Below are 21,146 nucleotides of genomic sequence, written 5' to 3' on the forward strand. Positions count from 1 at the left end.
AATAACAGCCCTGTCGCCGGCTCGGCGGCTCCTCCCGCGGCACCTGGCCGATCGCCGATAATCTGCTGCCCTGGCCCTCTCTCACGGCTGGCGGGACAGCGACAATACCGAACCACCGATCACGGCGCCTGGCCATGTTTCCCAAAGGTTTGGCCGGCGGCACACAAAGCGGCAGCTCTGAGGCGGCCGCCGTGCGGCCTGTTTTGCGCCCAGGAGGCCACGTGCACGCCAAGAAAGCAGCGCCGCGCGAGCCGCGTTTAAAAGGTTTTTGTGATTCGTTCGCGCGCGCCGATACCATCTAAACGGAGCCGCGGTGACTGGGCGCCTCTGAATAGCGCCACCGGGGGTCGATGGGGCGGGGAGGGCACAGAGGGGGCGGACCGGGGCCGGACGGGGCCGGACCGGGGCTGGACCGGGGCCGGCCAGGCAAGGTAAACGACAGAAAGGCCGAGCACACAATGACCTAATCCCTCATCAAGATTTGGCCCGAGCGCAAATTGAGGCTAAAAAGGGACGGGACGCGAGTAAATAGCTCCGGTTGAGGATTGTTTTCATTCGATTTGGTCGTTTCTGTGGCGCCGCCGCTGAGCCGGTTGACGTTGGAGGATTAGATCTGACCGGAAGCAGCTGCGACTGCAGGAGCGGCCCAAACAGCGGCTCGGGGTGTGTGACAACTCACAACTTACCGCCGCGCCCGGTGATTGTGTCCGTCTGGAGGGTCGGATGATGAGGGGATTAGGAGAGATGCCAGTCAGATGGAGTCATCTCAGCTGAGACGGCCAAGGAGGCTCGAATATTGATTGCTTGTTTTTGAAACTGAAAGACGGGATCAGGTAGGACTGGCGGATCTCGTCGAACAATATAAGTGGCAGATGTTACTGCGCAAATTTGTTTTGGAACTGATCTTTCGTGGGCTGCCTTACGTTTAGGACACGAGCGCTGGTACAAAACTATGTGCTGGACGGTTTTCGATTTTCTATACCTCTCGGCCCAGTTGACAGCATTAATTATGATTTATTGTCAATAAGAGGCAAAGTTACCAGCAGCGGCAAAGAACAATTACCAGCAAGAGCAAAGGAGCCGCTGCGCTGGTGCTCTGCAAATCGAACCAGCGCGTGCCACCTAGCAGAGCGTGGTTTCGATCCACGGACCTCTGGGTTATGGGCCCAGCACGCTTCCACTGCGCCACTCTGCTGACAATTAAGATCCGGCTTGCTTTTTCCGGAGCCATTTAAACGAAAAGATATATAGTACAAAAGAACTGCCATAATAATATTTCATGAATATCAACTAGTTTCTTAGCCCGCCGAGATGTTAGGCACCGGGATCCAGGTCATCAATTTCACCAAAGTTGCGGATTATATGGCTCGGCGAAAACTTCACACAATCACGCAATCATCGTAACGAGAAATAGGTATCACCAGGAAGTGTCAGCATGCTGGCTGAATTGTATTGCATTGCATTGTATTGTACATTTAAGAGCAATCCACATTCCGAACTGCGTGGCGATTACTGCTCATGCGGCCCTGCAGCCCATGCAGGAATGGAAAGCTTTGATTCCAGATTTATACCAAAAACTTCAGGCTCACTCGCTAAATCTGCATAAGTCGCATTTAACAATGACAAATTGACAGTTGCAACAAGTAGCTGCCTTTTCGGCCAGCTTAGCTGCTTTGAACACTCGCAATCATACGCAGGACAAAATCTCCTATTGCTTTCCCCCAGTCGACCAGACCAACCGAAAGCAAAAACGTAGGCATGTGTTGCTAAAAACGTCTGGGGGTCAGCGAAGTTTTTGGTTCATCACCCTTTCTAATTTGGAAGGCCCATAATTAATTTGTACATAGCTCAGGACATAAATCAACATCTCGTCACCTTTATCTTCGCCTATATATCTTATCCGATACCAGGTGTTCAGAATATTATGGCACTTTGGGCTCCCGCCTGCGATCAGATACCGAAGACAATTCCAGTTTCGATTGGAATCGGACGTTTGTCAATCATCTTATTTTTGGAAGGTATCTGATGGACGGATTTCTTGATGCGTTACGACCACTGCTGCGCGTAAATGTAACTGCAAGTTAATGTAAATGTTATATGCAAGTGATTTACAAACTGCAATTGTATAATGCATCGACTACGACTTCTGCTTGAAGAAAACACAGGTGAAAAATACATTTGTGTTGGCATTTCAAGAAGTTCGTAGCCGATAGATGCAATTGCACGTAGAAGAAAGGATGCACGATACACAACGTGACAGTTCGTGTGAAACGATAACATTATCTGTTTTCACGACCATCTGGTACACATTTGGTGCACATCTGGTACAGATTGGGTGCAGATTTGGTCAAATCAGGTTCAGTGTGTCTCTTAGCAGCTATCAGCTAGGGTTGCACTAATTGCTTAATGCTTATATGCCTCCTTTGTCATATTATCGGAGAGCATCATCGATTAAAACACTGAAATAAATTCATGAAATGAAGATATTTGCTGTAAAAGAAATTAGGTGCAGATTTGGTCAAATCAGGTGCATTCGCCGGATAGCCCGTCGTGAAAACGGCTATTATCGTTTAACTTACATCTCCCAAATGACGCAATCGGCTTGTCTGTCGTCACCCACGGAACTTCCGTAATTCCTGAATGACGCACCCTCTGACAGGCACGCAGGCCGCAAAGATAGCCGTGTCAAAGGTCAGCCCATCGGAACAGACTCCGTATCTCGGGAGACAGAAGTGGCCTCAATTGTTCATAGATGCTCGGATATGCCTCACAATGGATGATGTCATCTTCCACCCTATAAATCACGGTCTTATAAGGCATTGTCGGCTTGTCGCCCAGGGGGATCGTCATGCTTGTCCACAAAAGTCGCCATAATTTAGTGACACTGAGAGAAGGCGATCGTTAACCAGGTAACGAACGACTGCTTTGTCCTACAATTTACTTCTCTGGGATGAATGACCATAAGAAATGCTTACTCAGCGCCATAGCCCAATGGTTTTGAAGTTCAGTGGCGGATCCAGGGGGGGCAAAATGGGCATTTGCCCCCCCCAAACGGCATAATTTTAACATTACGTCTATGGACGAGGCATGGAAAGAATTGATAAATTGTTATGGTTTGCCCCCCCCCCCCAAAAAAAAAAACTCTGAGCTACATCCGCCTCTGTTGAAGTTGAGCAGGGATGTTGAGTTGAGTAGGGAAGATGAGATGAGAGTACACTTCATCCGAACAGTGAAAGAACAATGAAGTGAACGAGCCCTAGAATCATTTCTCCCGTCAATTACACAAAGCCCATGTCAAAACTGATGATACGGAAGTAATCAGCATTGTCCGCTAATTATCTGGAGCACTTCGAAAGTACCAAAGATGTGGATGCTGATCCGAAGTGACTGACGGGCGCCCGTTGTTCTCTCCGTACAGTCGCACATCTGTGTCCAGTTCCAGAGAGTGGGTTTGACCCCAAACAGCTCCATCAGCTTCCACATACGTGCCGTGTGTGTGTAGGCGTTCAACTAGTGTTAAGAGCAAGAACTGCAACTTTCGGTGTTCGATCGTAGAGGGCGGGCCTATCTACCTGCCGGCGGAGGTCGCTGACCGGTCGCAGGGCAGTGTGGGATCGGAGCCGAGCGCAGAGAGTGCGGCACCGGTACTGAATTGTTATCTTGATCGGGAAGCAAATACAAGTGAGTGCGACACGCTACAAGTGGTGGCAGCGGTGAAAACTTGTGCTACTTGATCGGAGGCAGTCGCAGTGCTCAATAACAGTGAGGCAGCACTCTTAATTGACCACATTAAGTGGTTAACTGCGTGAAACCAATATGGCGGCGCTGCGCAGTGACTACGTGGCGTTGCCTCGGGCAACCTGATCAGTTGGTGACTTACCAGCTCTTCGGCGGAAGACCTGCCTTTAGCAGTGAGAGACTTTTTGCTGGTCTCTAGGCACAAGCGCCGCATTACCGACACAGTCACAGCGAAAGATATTAGCCGGAAGATTTGTCAGGATTTGATTTCAGTTCAAGATGGCGACGTTTTCTGTGAGCGCGCCGAAATTTTCTGGCGAAACGTCATATTCATTTTGCTCTTTTTGTGCTGATTATGATCTGTTTTCATCTGCTCAAGCCTGGACCAGTGACCAGAAACTGTTGTTTTTTCCTCTGTGTCTGGAGGGGGCTGCGAAACGTGCATATGACGGCTTAACCAAAGCCCAAAAGGGCGATTTGGGAGCTCTCCAAAGTGGACTCAAGCAATGTTTTGTGTCTCCCAGTCCAGTGGCTCATCATCTGAAGCTGGGTGCACTGAAGTTTTTGCCCGGTAGCGGGCAGTCATTTGATCTGTTCTTGATCGAACTCAAGAATGAAGTGAGCCAGGCTTTCCCAAACTGCTCATCGGAAGGTCTCCTTTTCAATTACTTTCTGGGAGCTCTGCCCCCTCGCTACCAAATGGAGATCGTCAGTGGGGGTATCAATGACTTTGGTGCGGCAGTGGAAAAGGTGCGCAACATGCTGTGTGCCGAGCAGCTGCAGCAAGGCTCTCCTGCGCCCGGTCGGGTGGCGGCAGTCACCGACACGACTCATCAGCTGCTGGAGCAGATCCTGCAGCGCCTCGACCGACTGGAGGGCGCGTCCCGCACCGAGCGGGGCTCATCGACCGGTGACAGACGGCAGAACATTCAGTGCTACGTCTGTGCCAAATATGGACACGTCCGAGCTGATTGCAGGTACCGGAACGCAGTGTGCCGGGTCTGCGGTCGGAGGGGCCATCTGGCGGCCGCGTGCCAGTCGGGAAACGGACCACGGGGGGCTCTCGGAGTCCCCCAACAGAACGGCGAGCCAGACCACCGCGGACCGACCGGGCCGCCTCAGTAAGGCTGTCTGCAGGTTTCTCGGTACAAGGTACAGTAGATGGTGTCAGCTGTATGTGCCTTGTAGACACGGGCTCCTCTATCACGGTGATTTCAAATGTGCTGGCCGAAAAATTAGGCAAACCCCTAGTGCCCACCAATTTGTATGCTGAAACTGTGTCGGGGAAACACCTCCCGCTCCGGGGTACGGTACAAGTTACAGTAGCTATAAGTGATTTTGCTGGTGAAATGTCTGTTTATGTTTGTAGCGATGTAAGCCCTGATTGTATACTTGGCCGTGACTTCTTTGAACGATACCGCTGTCTCATCAATGTGGCTGATAGAAAGCTAGAGTTTAAGGAGCCGGAATCTGTGATCTGTGCCACAGTGAGGGATGGCGCGTGCGGGAGCACTGCGGCCTCGCCCTCCAGTCGCCCGGCCGGCGGCGGGTGCGCCGCACCTGACACCGACTGCGGCGGATCGGCGCCTGCTGCTGGTGGCCGCGTCTCGGACGGTGACGGCGCACAGGTAGCTCAGCCGCCGGCATGTGATGTCCTCATTGCCGAGGACTGCTCACTTCCACCCGGCACGGAATGTGTGGTGTCTGCATTTCCGGCAGACGCGTCCTTCTCAGGTGAGGCGGTTCTGGAGCCGCTGGTGAGGGAGGGCTATGTTGTGGTCCCAGCTGTTGTCAATGTCCAGAGCGGTACGCAGATCCATGTTGTTATGAGAAATTTATCCGATCAGTACGTAACGGTTCCAAAAGGAAGGGTGATTGGAAGTGTGGATTCACAGTTTGAATATTCATTCGAGGAAAATCCGGTTGTCGTAGGTGCTCTAAGCACAAAGTCATCTATTGATTCAGTTGATTTGAATGGTTCGAACTTATCTCCAGCCGAAGAAATGGAATTCAGAGCAATGCTGAGACAATTCAGTGACATGTTTGATGGTAGGATTGGCCACAGTACACTAGTAGAGCACACGATCAAAACAGGTGATAGTCCTCCTATCAGACAGCGTCCCCGAAGGGTGCCGCCTCATTTGGAGGCTGAGGTGAAAAGGGAGATACAGGATCTGCTCGATAAAGGAATTTTGGAGGAGTGTAACGGTGCTTGGGCCAGTCCAATCGTTTGTGTTCGCAAGCGCTCTGGCGGTCTGAGGATATGCGCGGACATGAGGAAAGTGAATGCTGTGACTGAGGTCCCTGCGTACCCGGTGGCCAGGATAGATGACGTCATCGATGCCCTGGCCGGCTCATCCGTGTTTTGTGTGCTCGACCTGAACTCCGGCTACAACCAGATGAGCGTGGCCGAGGAGGACCGCGACAAAACCGCCATCTGCCTACCGTGGGGGCTGTACCGGTACGTGAGGTGCAATTACGGAGCTGCTGGCGCACCAAGCAGTTTCGCGAGACTTCTGAATGTCGTTCTGAAAGGCTTATCTCCATCAGTTTGTCTGTCGTATTTTGACGACATTATCGTGCACGGAAGATCTGTCGCTGAGGTGCAGGCAAGGCTTGAAATGGTGCTCAGTCGCCTGCACGAGACGGGGCTCACAGTAAACCTTCAGAAGTGCAGTTTCTTCTGCAGCAGTGTGACCTACCTGGGTCACGTGATCTCTGGAGAGGGTGTGGCCCCGGATCCAGTGAAGGTGCAGCGAGTGCTGGAGTGGCCTGCCCCGAGATCAGCAAAAGAGTTGACGAGCTTTTTGGGATTGGCGTCTTATTTTCGCAAGTACATCCCACAGTTCGCCACAGTGGCAGCTCCGCTATACTTCCTCACTCAAAAACACATCCAGTTCCAATGGAGCGATGCGGCCGACGCGGCGTTTCAGAGCCTGAAACATTTGCTAACGACGGCTCCCGTGGTCGCTTTCCCTGATTTCAGCCCCGAGGCGGGCGAGTTCATTCTCGACACGGACGCCTCACACCGTGGCGTAGGCGGCTGTCTGCTCCAGGTTGACAAAGATGGAAGAGAGAGAGTCATAGCCTATGGGAGTAAAGCTTTGACTAAGGCTCAGAAAAACTACTCCACGACAAAGAAAGAGTTGCTAGCAGCAGTGACGTTTGTGACGTTGTTCAGGCACTATCTGCTCGGTCGTCGGTTCAAGCTGAGAACAGACCACAGCAGCCTGCAGTGGTTGGTGAATTTCCGGGACCCGCAAGGCATGCTAGCACGATGGCTGGAAATACTGGCTGATTACCAGTTTGACATCGTTCACAGGGCAGGCTCCGCGCACGGAGACGCGGACGCCTTGAGCCGGATGCCTCAGCCGACGGCTGACGTGGGCTGTCAGACGGAGGCGTGTGGGTCAATGACAGGTGGCGCCACCATCTGTGCCGTTGACTCAGGAGAGGTCAGTGTCTCAAGCTGGTCCTGCTCGTTCCTCAGAGATGAGCAGCGAAAAGACAGTGGTCTGTCCGAGGTGATTGGTTGGCTGAGAAGGAAGTCGCGACCCGAAAGAAGCGTCGTCAGTGATGACGCTCGGCGGTATTTTCATCAGTTCCGCCGGCTCAGGCTGGCAGACGGGCTCGTCTGCCGGCTGTTTAAAAGGTTTCCGAGCAGCAAAGAAGAACTGCAGGTCGTGGTTCCCAAACACTTGACCGAAGGTGTGTTGGAATCGCTGCATTCCGGTGCGGCGGGAGGCCACTTCAGTGCGCAGAAGTTGGTGAAACAGGTTCGGCTCAGATTTTGGTGGCCGGGTTTGGAGGACGACGCTGTTCAGTTTTGCCGACGCTGCGAGCGCTGTGCGACTCGAAACACGCCCGCACCGAAACCCCGAGCTCCGCTTGGCAGTTTAGTAGCGACCTCACCACTGCAAAAAGTCGCTATCGATCTGCTGACAAACCTGCCTGAAACACCGTCAGGCCACAAACACATTCTGGTCGTAATAGATCACTTCACAAAATGGACATCGGCGTATCCTCTCAAGAGTCAGGAAGCGACTGAGATTGCAGAGGTCTTGGTTAACGAGTTTATTGCCCAGTTTGGCGTGCCTGAATCATTTCACTCGGACCAGGGAGCTAACTTCTGCGGGTCTGTCTTCACCGAAATGTGTCGATTGCTTGGTATTAAAAAGACGCAGACATCACCTGGCTGGCCAGCGGGCAATGGGGTGTGCGAGAGAGTAAATAAGACTATTTTAGACATGCTGGCTCGCCATCTAGAAGCCAATCATGCAGACTGGGATCGGCACCTTCCGCTTCTCTTACTTGGCTACAGGGCCCAAGTGCACGACAGCACGGGCTTCTCACCGTACATGCTAATGATGGGACGAGATGCCAGGCTGCCGTTAGAGGCTGAGCTGGGCTCAGTTCCAAAGGGCTCCAGTACACAAACGCTCTCACGATATGTCGACGATCTACGTCAGGGCCTGCAGAAAATGCACACGCTAGCGTTCAGTCGCTCTGACAAGGCTCACGAGCGAAACAAAGAGTTGTATGACCGTAAAACCGTCGAACGTGAATACTCACCTGGTGACGCTGTGTTCTTATACAGGAAAGTCGTCAGAAGGGGTGAATACCATAAGTTTGTGCGCCCATGGAAACCAGCAGAAGTGCTTTCCAAGGTGGGCGATTTAAATTATAGGATAAAGGTAGAAGGCAGTAGAAAGATTCTCACAGTGCACCACAACCGGCTGAAGCCGCGATTGTGGCACGCTGAGACAGCGGAGCCCGTTTCAGAGGGCGCTGAATCGGCCGAGCGTGGTGCACAGGGGTCGCAGGAGGACACTGGCGGATTTTCTCGAGTTAAGGCTGCAGATGGGTCGGTGTGGTCTCCGAATCCAGAAGTGCATTTTTCGTTGCCATCTGTCAGTAAGGAGACTCACGAGACGACAGTTCTGATTCCGCTTCGTCGTTCCGCTCGCACTATCCGTCCGCCAGATTATTATGTGCCATAGTGTGACTCGTTCCTGATGCAATGTGCCGTGTGTTTCGGGAAGAGCTCTGATCGCAGTGCCTTCCGACTGTATTAAGTTCTGCGACAGTTATTGACTTGATGCATTCCGATTGTCACCCGTGTTTCTGTTGCGATGTGTAGGTCGTATTTGGAAGCTGTGGTTCTGTGTTCGCTCTCGTTTATTGAGGGATGTGGTGTAGGCGCTTTGTGACTTCTGTGTTCGCTCTTGTTTATTGAGGGATGTGGTGTAGGCGTTCAACTAGTGTTAAGAGCAAGAACTGCAACTTTCGGTGTTCGATCGTAGAGGGCGGGCCTATCTACCTGCCGGCGGAGGTCGCTGACCGGTCGCAGGGCAGTGTGGGATCGGAGCCGAGCGCAGAGAGTGCGGCACCGGTACTGAATTGTTATCTTGATCGGGAAGCAAATACAAGTGAGTGCGACACGCTACATGTGTAATGTGTCTGTTTTCCTCCCCAGGCAGCCGCCACACGCGTGGCAAACTACCTCCAAGGAACGCCCCAAGGTCAAAATCCGTCAGTGGCACCGTCTTCGTCCACCCATTAGCCATAACTAACATCCCAATTTTTCACCTCGCCCCAGCAGCAGATGTGCTCTGAAGGCGCCCGCCCCTGCCCGTCCCGACGGCCGCTGTCGGTCTCGACACAACCATCGCCAGTGACAGGCGACAACGACTCCGTCGCGCCCATTACAGCACCTCCACTGGCGAAACAAACACCACCGACACGGCTCTGGTCGGACACAGGGCGCTGCTGTGACGCCACGGTGACCTACGACCCCGCGGCGCCCTCCCGCGCGCCCGGCGACCCCTCCGTCCCCGTCCACCCCTCCAGCGCGCCCGGCGCCCGGCGCCCTCTCTGTCCCCGTCCACCCCTCCGTCGGCCGGTCCGACGCCTTCACCCGCCCCAGCGTCGCCACCGACGCGGGTCCGTCGGTGTCGACTTCTGCGGCCCAGATGGCCGCGGAAGCGTGAGAACGGCCCCCGTGGTCCGGGCCTCTCACTCAACCGCGTCGCGAGCGAGCAAAAAATAGACCGCTGGGCTTGTTCGCGCACCCCGCCCGAACCAGTCCATCGGCGAAACTTGAGCGGTGTCGAGGCGACGCGCGTCGCACCGCGTTCACGGGTCAGAGGTGGCACCATCGCCCCTCGCTCCATCACGTGGCGTGTCGTATATCAGAGTAGAGCGGGGTCTAACGAGCGTGCCGTCCCCGTGCGCCTCGCGCGCCGCTGCACGTGAAGAGCTGTTGAGGCAGGACTGCCTAATGAGGGGGAGGGGCGAGACGCCTCCTCCGACTCTCCCCAGCCCGCCCCCGTGAGAGAGAGAGAAAGAGAGAGAGAGAGAGAGAGAGAGAGAGAGAGAGAGAGAGAGAGGGGAGGGAGAGAGGGGAAGGCGTTTGGCGCGCGCGTCTTTTGGTGTCTGTCTGGGGTGTGAAGAGCGGTATTTATAAACAGGACAACAGACCATTACGAGGGACCAGGGGCTCGGGGGAGCGTGGGAAACGAGCCAATAAGGAGGATGCCAACAGTGGGAAGACAGGGCGTTAAGAAATGTACCAGCAGCTGTCAGTAATTTGTTTTTGTGATGTTTAGCAGGCTCCACATGGGGTGGCGCTGTTAGAGCCATGCCGCCCTTGTGAGGTGTTAATCGAAAACTGGAACCCTCTAAATATTCAGAGTTACCTGACTTTTGGCATTGCAAGGAATACCAATTATTCAAAGCATTGGTGCCAATAAGCCATGTTTACCTGCAAATATTTGAAACAAAGATAATTCACTCAATGCTGTCGTTGAACCTGCTGGGACATCGTTAAATTTTGATGGCACTTTTTCCTGCGATTGATTTATATTTGCATCACTTTTTAATTTAATATGGCGCGGCCAAGCGGACGTTGCTTACGGACGTACGTCGCGCATTTTAAATATTTATCTTCTGAGATGCGCTTTAAGATAACAATTAGAATGACGTGAAGGACAGCAACTGATATTCCAGCTAAAAATGACCTGCCGTTCCAAGTCAATCAGGCGTCGACAGCAAAACACAGAAGCCGTCAGCGATCGGCGCACCCCATCACTTCTGGTCCTCCCAAGTCGCCACGTGTCCTTGTCCTCTCACGTGCCCGACCTGCCAATTAGGCTGATTCCATGCTAACTGGCCGTCTTGGATTGATTAGAACCACCCCTGGCCATACAAAAACCGCACCTCTGGTTTGATGAACGGTGACGAGCGGGCCTCGCTCCGCGTACAGGAGATTTCTCAAGTCGAGGATGGCTGTGTCTGGGAGCGGCACAACACGTGCGATAACACCTTCCGACCGCGCGCCGGTGTCCGACGGCCGGCGGTGACGGATGCGAACATCGTGACCGCCTGGCATGATGACAGGTCGAGCTGCCGGCTCGGGGCGGCGGGTAAAGGCGTAATTGGCGCGTGGTGTCCGATGGGTTATCGGGAGTGTTGACAGCGGTGGGCTTCATCAGCCTCTGCTGTGTACACGCTTGTCGAGGGTCATCGGTTTTTACCAGGCGTCAGACTCGTGCGTGAGATCCATACAAGGTGGCTACATGACATGTTACGACTGTCAAAAGCTCTGTCGGTAGGCATTCTAGAGGCTCATAATTATAAAAGTGTCAATGAGGTGATGTAAAAACGATCTGGTCATATTTGTATCATTGGGCATCATGTTACTGATAATTAGCGCAGTCATAGGTGTGAAAGGTTTTTCATGACACGTTTAAGGTTTTTGTGCAGGTGGGGTTTGTGCAGACAAACGTTGTAACCGGTCCTGGTGGTAGTTCCAGGGAAGTTCGCTGAATAATGACACTTTTTGTTAGACAGTACTCTAAAGATCGGCAGCACATTTCATCAAACTTCTACCTTATTAACGCTTGAAGATAAAATGCTTACCATTGTGTTATTTTTTTTTCATGACAATGACAGCCGTGATGACAGCACACAGGCACAAATACTTGAGGTCAAAACGACAGGACATTTATAGCTGTCAAAACTGACCCCCCCACCCCCCCCCCCCGATTAACCCGCGCGGGGCTGGGGTCTCCAGCCGAACGCGCGGGGCTGGGGGGGGGGTAAATTTTACCCCCCCTGTTATCTCCCAAACTAATGGTCCGATTTGGAAAATTCAAACGCCAATCGAAAGCTCTCATCACGAACTACTAAAAACATGTACTTAATTTAAAGTTTGAGGTCAAGGTCAAGGTCAGGTCAAGGGTACAAATTGCAAGTTTCTACAGTATCGGCCTTGCACCGTAGTTGCCGAAGAATGGAGTCATGGACTGAGACTGATTGCCCAAAACGTGTTCTTAGGCTACCAAGACAATATTCGTTGCATACAATATCATTCAGAGGTCAAGGTCAAGGTCAGGTCAGGTCAGGTCAGGTCACCAAAAAACAAAATATAGAAAAGGGCATGTGCGACACATGTTTTATGGGTCTTTTTACTCATAGAATTCAATAGGCACACTCAATAAGTGATATGGACCACCTCTGGATGAATTTCAGGTCGAGGTCAGGTCAAGGTCAGGTCAAGTGAGGTCAAATTTTGAAGTTGGTTGTTAAGGCTTAAAAAGGTGTCTATCTGATGCAGTTTTTCACGGAGAATCGAATGGTGCTATTTTTGTTTCCGTACGAGGTCTAGAACTTCCAAAAAAGTCATTTTTCAAAAATTTTGTGTGTCGTGACGTCATAAAATTTTGAATAACTCCCACATTTTTGAACCGATTCTTCTAAAATTTGGTATGTAGGTGCACATAGACGGTTTCTCTGACATATGTTCTGGTTTTTTCGATAGACTCAAAATTTTGGATTTTATAATGATTTTTCCAAAAAAGTCAGTTTTTTGAAAAAAATTTAGGCCAAAATCCAACATTTTCAAAAAACCGAGATAGCCATTTGATAGACAAAGTAAAATTACGTATAACCTTTTTTGTTACGTCTTAATTTCTTTAAAAATGAAGATGTTAGCGGCGTTTGAACTTTTGCCGTTTTTGAGGCGAAAATGGCGAACATGACGTCACTAAAACGTCAATTTCTCAAACATTTTCCGACGGATTTCGCTCAAATTTTCAGGGAACGTGTCAAATTGATGTAAGAAAAGGTACTGAAAGTTTGGCGGCGCTGCGCACCGCCGTTTTTGAGATATCGCAAAAATTCGCGAGGGGGGTATTATAATCGCTTGGACTATCAGAATATCAGTGAATGTTTTAACCAGTGAGGTTGAACTTAGCTTTGCAAAACAGTTGATAGTTAAAAAAGCAACAAGAGGTTGTGGTCTAATGTAAATATAAGTTTTTTTTAGCAGAACATCGCCTTTCGGAAATCAGTTTGTGATTATAATTCTTTCCGGCTATACTTAACGCAAAATTTAAATACCTATACAGGGTGGGGCAGCATAATCGGGAATAAATATCAAACGGGATTATTTGGTCATGAATTTAAAAATACAGCTCCAAGCACTATTTTAGCAACATCCCATCAATTGGTCACCTTTTACCTATCTCTCATCCTATGTGACCGCCCTCGGCGTCGATGACCTTCTCAAGGCGGGTCCAAAAGCACGCGCATGCACGTGCAACCTCCTGCTTGTCCATGATCGCCCATCAGCATCGTACCTTGCACTGAAGACCGTCTTTACTGATGATAAGTTGTTCATTAACCTTCTACCAAAAAACGCTCCATGTAAAGAATTTGGTCGGATTTAAATCGGCGGAGTTGAAGGACCAGAAGTTTTTGGTTCATCTCAGGTGGAGGTGCCCTACACAATAACATGTCGTCCTCACTGCAGTACCAGCACGGACAGAGTCCTCGTAAGACGTGATCTGGACCGTCAGTGCTCCTCTGTTCCGACGGCTCCACATGAGTCTGCCACAGTGCGGATGTATTTACCAGAGGTGCTCATTTTATCTGGGCTCGATGAAGTAGGGTGCACCACGTGCACCTCCCTTGAAGACCACCCATAGGTCCATCACCCCAACAGGATGTTTACTTTGCATGACCGCTGGAATATTCTCGATACAATCCCCTATATGGCTTGCCATTCTTTTTTGTCGTATTCCAGTCGGTGGTGAGATTTTTGGTCGCTGAAGTTTTGAACATTGTTTCTTTTTAATATGCTCAAGAGCGTCTTCCTTATATTCAAGTGAGTCATCTGTATGTCCTCTGCTAAGAGTTATTTTACGACGATTACGTTAACCTTTTGTCCTAAGTATTCCCACACAATCCTTATTGTCCGTGATAACACGTTGACCTGTCCAGCAACCTTTACGTGGAATTGCAGGGGTTTCAACAAAATGTTCTTGTTTTACTCGTTTAACATTAGTGTCTATGGGCGCGCGCAAAGCACTTGGAGCACCGTCGAACTATTTTGCTGCTCTTTTCCAGGAGGTTGCATGCTCATGGATGTAGTCATGTTAGATGATGCACAACTTTTGGGCGTTTCATTGCCATGCTATAATTTATCAAAATAATGTCATGCCTACTCATGATTAGAGCCCAAAAAGCATTCCCGATTATGCTGCCCCACCCTGTACAGCATGAGCCGTTGTGTTTTGTCAGAACTTCAAATTCAACTTATAAAAATGAATTCCACATTAGTAATAGCCGTTTTCACGACGGGATTTCTGGCAAATGTACCTAATTTGACCAAATCTGCACCAAATCTCTTTCAACAAATATTTTCATATCATGAATTTATTTCAGTGTTCTAATCGAAAATAATGTCTGATAATCTGAAAAAAATGAGCATATAATCATGTGTGGAACCCAAATCGATAACTTTTAAGAAGCACAGCGAACCTAATGTTAATTTTACCAAAATCTGCACCAAATCTGCACCTACTCTGACCAATTGTGTATCAGATGACCTTCGTGAAAACGGCTAATATTTCATGAAAGATAAATAATACTTATAGGTCTTCCGTTGGATTCCAATCTGTTTCCATTTGCCAAAATTGAATATTGCCATTACGATTATAGAAATATGGGAGGAAATTGAACTCACAACTTAATTTTGATGCAATCCCGATAGGTGATCGGCATGAGTGATGCTTGCCAATGGCTAAAGAGCGCGCAGCTATGGAGTTGCAAATGTCACCGTTTCTCTAATAGCTGAAATTGTGCATGGCCACCGTCAGCCGCTCCCAGTGCGTCAGTCGCCCTATTGCCCTTCACTGACCACTGTCTCAGCAGAACAGCGCCCATTTCTCCACCAACCGCCTCAATAACTCTCTCCACAGTGTGGCACCCCACAGTCTGCCACCGACGCTGAACCCCCACACAACCTCCCCACAGAGAGCTCCCAGTGAGCCCCAAATCACGCGGCCGGTGTCAGCGGCGTCTCAAGAGCGCCATAATACCCTTTGTTGCCATCATTGCGCGCAGGCTGTGTCAGCGCGGCGGCGGGTGGCGGGAGGGCGGCGCGGGGCGGTCAGGGGCGCGCCGGGGCGGGCGGGGTTTTGTGTGGGAGGCTCCCCGGCGCCCCCAGTGAGCGCCGACCGCTTTGTGAGTCGCTGACGCGACGAGGAATGGGTGGCCGCGCCGCTTTCAGTCGCTGCCAGATGGCCGCGCCGCCACCGTCGCAGTCGCGCCGCCGCTACTGAATGCGCCGAGGACGGTCACTTTGTAACGCGCCTGCTGCGTCTTTGGCGACCCCGACCCACCGCGCGAGTCAGAGTTATCTGCGGGCTGCGGCTGGGGGGGGGGGGGGAGGGGGCGGCACGATGACTCATCTCTTATATGTCCTTCCCAACCGAGCAGAGAGCATCAAACAAGCATTTGGCAAGTGTCGTTATGGACTGTGCATAATGATTGATGGCGATTGATCGGGGTGGGCTTTGCAATTTTCTTACCGTTGATCCTCACGGCCACGACAAGGCGTAAGGTAAGTGAAATTAGACGAGTGTTTTAGAAACTGAAAAACTTTTTTGAGCAATAGGTATGTCCTGACAATATGCAATATGTTATAACCCCCCCCCCCCCCCAGCAGCGCTCCAAACCACTTGTGGATTCGCCAATGGATGAGCAGATCATAATAAACAACAAAGCATAAATATAAATCCCTTTCAAAGTTTCTTTATTGTGCATGAGGCTTATTGAGCCTTGTTTTAATCGCCACACCTCATCTTGATTCGGTAAAAAGAAGCTTTTTAAGAAGAAGAAAATGACAGAGGCGAAGGCATATACCTAGATTTGGTGGCATGATATGATATTGATGATGATGACATCAGCTCGACAACTTAAATTTTCTTGAACAACAGAATTATAAATATTCCAAGACCTCGATGCCGGTTTTTTTGTCATCATAGGCGCATTTTTGTGTGTCAGCATGTCATGAAGCATGCAGCCACGGGTTCCATTGCATAACACTTCATGAAATTCGCTCAGGGAAGGCTCAGGGGACCAAAACGTAGCAGAGCGTGGTTTCGATCCACGGACCTCTGGGTTATGGGCCCAGCACGCTTCCACTGCGCCACTCTGCTGTGCCGGACTACCTGCAATGTCGGTCTACACATCAGTTGAACCAATCACAGTCTGCGGACAGCTTAGGACTGATTGCGAATTGCACAATATCTGCCCATGGCGCCGAGCGACTCATTGTTTCGTCATTCTGTGCCAGCCGTGACCCCTGCGCACGCGCGCGAGCGACGCGTGCTGACGACGCGATGGTGCTGCCACCTACAGTGACGGTCCGCTGACGTGGGCACTGAGCAGCTCGAGCTCGAACGGGTCGGGCGATGCTTCTCGATGAGATAATGCATTGCTCAATGCTCACATGTACGGCTCAAGTACGGCTGATGACACAAGTAACATATTGTGGGGAGGTGCTCAGCACTTCATCCATTCTGTAGAAATTGAACCTGCCATTAAATTCGTATGCAGTGCTCTAGCGAGGAACATCTTGATATATGTAGTTAGGATTTTAAATGACCTTTTCCTCGATAATTAATTGGAAATTCAATAAAAAGCGGAAATATAATATTTACTTTTTATTGAATTTCCAATTAATTATCGAGGAAAAGGTCATTTAAAATCCTAACTACATATGCCATTAAATTCACCACAGTCGTTCGATTTAAGCGATTAAACGACATAGATGGTTAAACGTTTATTTTTCTTGCCTGTTAAGGTCTAATTTGTTATTTTGACGGTCCATTGGCGGATCCAAAAAGATGGCATTTAACGCTAAGGGGTGCTTGCTGCCCAAATGTTATTCAAGTTCTAAAATTTCTTTGGATTTCGCATTGCTTATGAGTTGCTGTGCAGTTCCAACAAACTTATCCGTTGAAAGCTGTTAGGTTCTCCTTCTTTGAGAGAAATACGTCACAATGCCGTCAATTTTGGATCGTGTGGTCGGGGGAAAATGCCGAAATACTGGCTGATGCCCGTTTACATCCACCAGTCACAATGTAATGAATAGTAGCAACTCGAGCCGTACATGACACAAGGCACACAAGCCAAACCTATGCGTCGAAATTCACGTTAAAATGGATGGAACTAACGTCTCTGAACGAACAATCTTTTATAGAATGACCCTACCCTGCCCGACCAAACTAACGCTTACATTCCCCCTGAAGGCCTGTGCTCCAGCCGGACTCGTCCGAAAACATTCCAATAATAGAGCACGCTCGCAATGGCCAAGAAATAGCCGAAACCAATCCAGCTCACTCAATGTGTTTATCCACGTGTGATCATCTCCTACCTCTCCGACCCGAAGCGAATGCAATAATTCTCTGGGCATTTGCACGGTCGCCGTAAACTCGGTGTGGCTCGGACGCCCTATTCTTGAAAGTCACCCAAGTGGAGCTGTATGCGGCGTCCCTGCTAGCTCGAGCGGCGAGTTTCGCCTCCAGGAACCCGTCTCTGCACCCAGGTGGCAGTCCGAACACAACCGGCGCGCTTCTTTGAGATTTTGCTCGGAAAATCTCCGTCCCAAAATCACGTGTGACGAAATGACGCGGGCTCCGCCAAAGGCGCCGCACTAACACTGAATAATAAATGGGATAATGAAAAGGACGCTTAGGTCGTTACGAGAGGGCCGCACCAGAAAGGCGGCCAAAATGGATAAAGGGTGTTATTGAAACCACACGAAGAAACGCTCCCAACCCGAGCCACCGACAATGGGCACGGGGTATTGTGCGCTCTGCCCCTTTGTAAAACATTCAGCCTCAATTTGATACACTTAAGCCTCCGTGAAGCACATTAAACCCTCTTAGTATTGGAAAATACTCGCGGAGAAAGAGCTTTGTGCCACCTCGTCGACGCTGAAAGCGGCGCACCGCGTCAGAATGGCCGCGGCGATCGGTTTTGCGCGCAGCTTTGATGATTTTCGCGGCGATGCGACACAGATGTTGGTCGCGGTGCGGCTCGGCCGACGCGCTCGTTTACCGTGCCGCAGCAAAGGATTGTTATCGTCATCGGTGATTTGTGTGGTGAAGACGAATGAGAGGGCACACGGCGAGTGGGCCCGCACCTGGCCGCCGCCGATTGGCTGCACGGTGGGTCACGTGACCGGCACGGGATAAGGTGGCGTAATGGGGATCAATCGGCACGCTCCATTGAAATGGGCAATAGTCATAGAAGACGGCCTTTTGAGAGGGTGTTTGGGTAAACGCGCCGCATGGCTGTGTCATGGGGTGTTGGTTGATCCAGAGGCCTGATTTGTGTGGTTTCGGTTGCGCTATTTATGGTAACCGGACCTGGCAGCTATGGGTGTAGCTGGCAGGAGAGAAAATCTTTATTATTAAGAAAACCTTTCCCTCGAGATGTAAAAAAATATTTTCATTACGAAGTTACCGTCTACCGAGTACCCATAATGACACCATTGTAAGGGGGCATCATAGGCCATAATCATGCTATTAGTTTTCTGAAAATGAGCCAAATGTTCCCATTTATTACATTATAGGCAAAATGCACCAAATTTAGAGAAATTGTACTTCCTTTTTTAATCATTCATCAAGCAGAGTGGCGCAGTGGAAGCGTGCTGGGCCCATAACCCAGAGGTCCGTGGATCGAAACCACGCTCTGCTACGTGAACGTGCTCACCGTTGCGCGCACCTTTTACCGGCTTAAAGGGACTATCCCACCTTCTAAAATGTTGTTAAAACCAGTTAAATTGTGCCCGACTTTATAGATTGGATGACCAGGAACACGGTTCTCGCATTTATTTTTCATTAAACATCTTAGGCTTCCCATATTCCAAACACAAACTTTCAAATATGTGACGTCACAGCCCAAAATTACCTCCTTCCCCAGGCCACATTACTGCCATAAAGCTGATTCTTCTTTCTCTGTAGGCACCACAACAAAGTTCAGACCAAGTTTTAAGCGATTTTTCAACGACCAAACCCATTTAAATCAGAATGACTAAACGAGGTGACGTCACACTAACGGTCGCTCCATGTTGAAGATAGGGCCTTGTACAAGGCCCATTTTCAAATGAAGGGAACGAATTTCTTCAACACCAAGAGGCCGCGGGGGTTGCAACCTAGATAGATAGTGGTTTCTGAACCTCGCCGCAAACTTGGCTATCTCAACTCAAACCCCATGTTAAAGGTGGGATAGTCCCTTTAATGGCTCTCGATTTGATCGTGATGATATCGTGATCCTCAGCACAACCAGACTGATAAACCGATCTCAATCCTATTTACTTCCTTCATTTTCCTAACAGTCGACGTTCGCTCCTCGTCCAGTCCAACACTGCTTAGTGTTAAGCAGCCAGTGACTGCCATTGTAACGACCGATTGGATTGCAATGTATTTGAGAACATCAAAAACCGGAAGAACACTAAAAAATGCCACTTTCGCTGACGATGCCTCTCTTTCTCCGATATCCGTGTTCCGGTCACCAAGAATGTTTTCCATATCCCTGCACGTATCCCGTATGTTCCGCCCCAGCGATAACCTCAGGCGACGGCGGGGGACCAACTCCTGCGGCGGCGCGGGACCAAAGACGACCAACACTGGAAACGGAGGATCAAATTCGGTCGGGCCCATGGCCCAAATACCGCGGCGGGCGTCGCTGCGCACCGTCGAGCGCGTCAAACATCGTCGTCACCGCGCAGAACAACGCCACCGCGGCGCAACGCGACACCTTGGGACCCGGCGCGGCGGGCGGCAGCGGGGGCGGGGGCGGGGGCGGGGCGGCGGCCTGTGACGGCTGGCGGCAGGCGCCGAGCACGCTCCCACGGTCGGAGAGCACGTGTGCGCAGCGCGAGACCGAGGGAGCCGCCACCCGCCGCGGGATGACACTGACGGATGACGCCTCCAGGCGGCGGCGCGATGACGCCGGCGGCGGCGCGATGGTCTGATGACAGGGCCGGCAGCGGTGCCGGAGGAATGCGCGGGAGCCGCCGAGGATCGCGGCGGCTGACAGCCGGCGTATGGACCGTGTGAAACGGCCCCGGGGCTGGGCGGCTCAGGCTCCCGCCGAGACGGAGGGCCGGGCAGACGTGTTATGTCACAGAGCGGCGTGTGAGTTCCCAGAGCGGCATGTCGCCCCGCCTCTCAGTTGCTAGGGTGAATGGGGTCGACCTCATGCCAATGTCAGGTCCGAAAAAGACGAAGTTCTTCTTTCAGGCTAGGCGTTTTTTTTTTTTTAGTTGCTTTCAGTGTATTTATTCATACAGAAGTTTCATTCGGACACTGGATGATGCTTTTAACTTCAAATATTTTCATCACAGTGTAGGTCGAGACTAAAACGAAACAGTAACTTGCAGATCATATTGCTAAACTCCGAAGTGGTTGTGACTCATATTTACCAGCTGCATTTCCTTTCATTTTTGATTCATTTCGACTGGTCTCTAATTGTCACACTATCAAATTTCTAGGACGAATTTCCACTTGTTCGTAGAGATTAACATGTTTGGCATTACTTATATCTGTCTTTGTTTGTTTTGTAGCATTACTTATATCTGTCATTTGTTTGTTTTGTTGGGCTAGGCTCTTGAAGGATTTGAATTCCCCGATGATGGGAAAGACGGAACGTTGGCTTATATCTGCTTCGTAATGACTCAGGCGCAATTGCGACATAGCTGGTTGATCTCGGTGAACAATCGCATCCACTAGCTAACATGTATTTAGGTACATGGAACGTCAAGTACTTCGCGGAGATGACACCAAACTGACCCGTTCTTGTTTTCCTCAGGACCAACCCAACCGCAACCAAACTCGCAGATTGACGATCAACCCCGCCAAGCAATCCGTGGTGAGGGCAAGACCTCGGCTGACATTGCTGTGTAGTCCAACAGTGCATGGTGCTCCAGTTTTTTCCTCGTCATACGGCCTCGCTCCGTCGATTCCTCAACAAATTTGATTTACCGACACTGACAACCAAAACGATTCTCTATTCCCTTTGATCATGGTGTGTCATGCTCCTATAACTCT

At 50.5% G+C, this 21,146-nt stretch overlaps 3 non-coding genes across 3 annotated transcripts; 1 reads left to right on the top strand and 2 right to left on the bottom strand.

Annotated features, from left to right (window-relative positions):
- Positions 1-1,123: 1,123 nt before the first annotated feature.
- On the bottom strand, positions 1,124-1,195 carry Trnam-cau. Its single transcript has one exon. It is a non-coding gene; the product is annotated as a tRNA-Met (tRNA).
- Positions 1,196-16,172: 14,977 nt separating this feature from the next.
- Trnam-cau lies at positions 16,173-16,244 on the bottom strand. Its single transcript has one exon. It is a non-coding gene; the product is annotated as a tRNA-Met (tRNA).
- Positions 16,245-18,720: 2,476 nt separating this feature from the next.
- Trnam-cau lies at positions 18,721-18,792 on the top strand. Its single transcript has one exon. It is a non-coding gene; the product is annotated as a tRNA-Met (tRNA).
- Positions 18,793-21,146: the final 2,354 nt, after the last annotated feature.

This window comes from Amphibalanus amphitrite, unplaced genomic scaffold, assembly GCF_019059575.1.
Source record: "Amphibalanus amphitrite isolate SeventyFive unplaced genomic scaffold, NRLGWU_Aamphi_draft 001057F_arrow, whole genome shotgun sequence".
In the NCBI taxonomy this organism is placed as follows: Eukaryota; Metazoa; Arthropoda; class Thecostraca; order Balanomorpha; family Balanidae; genus Amphibalanus; species Amphibalanus amphitrite.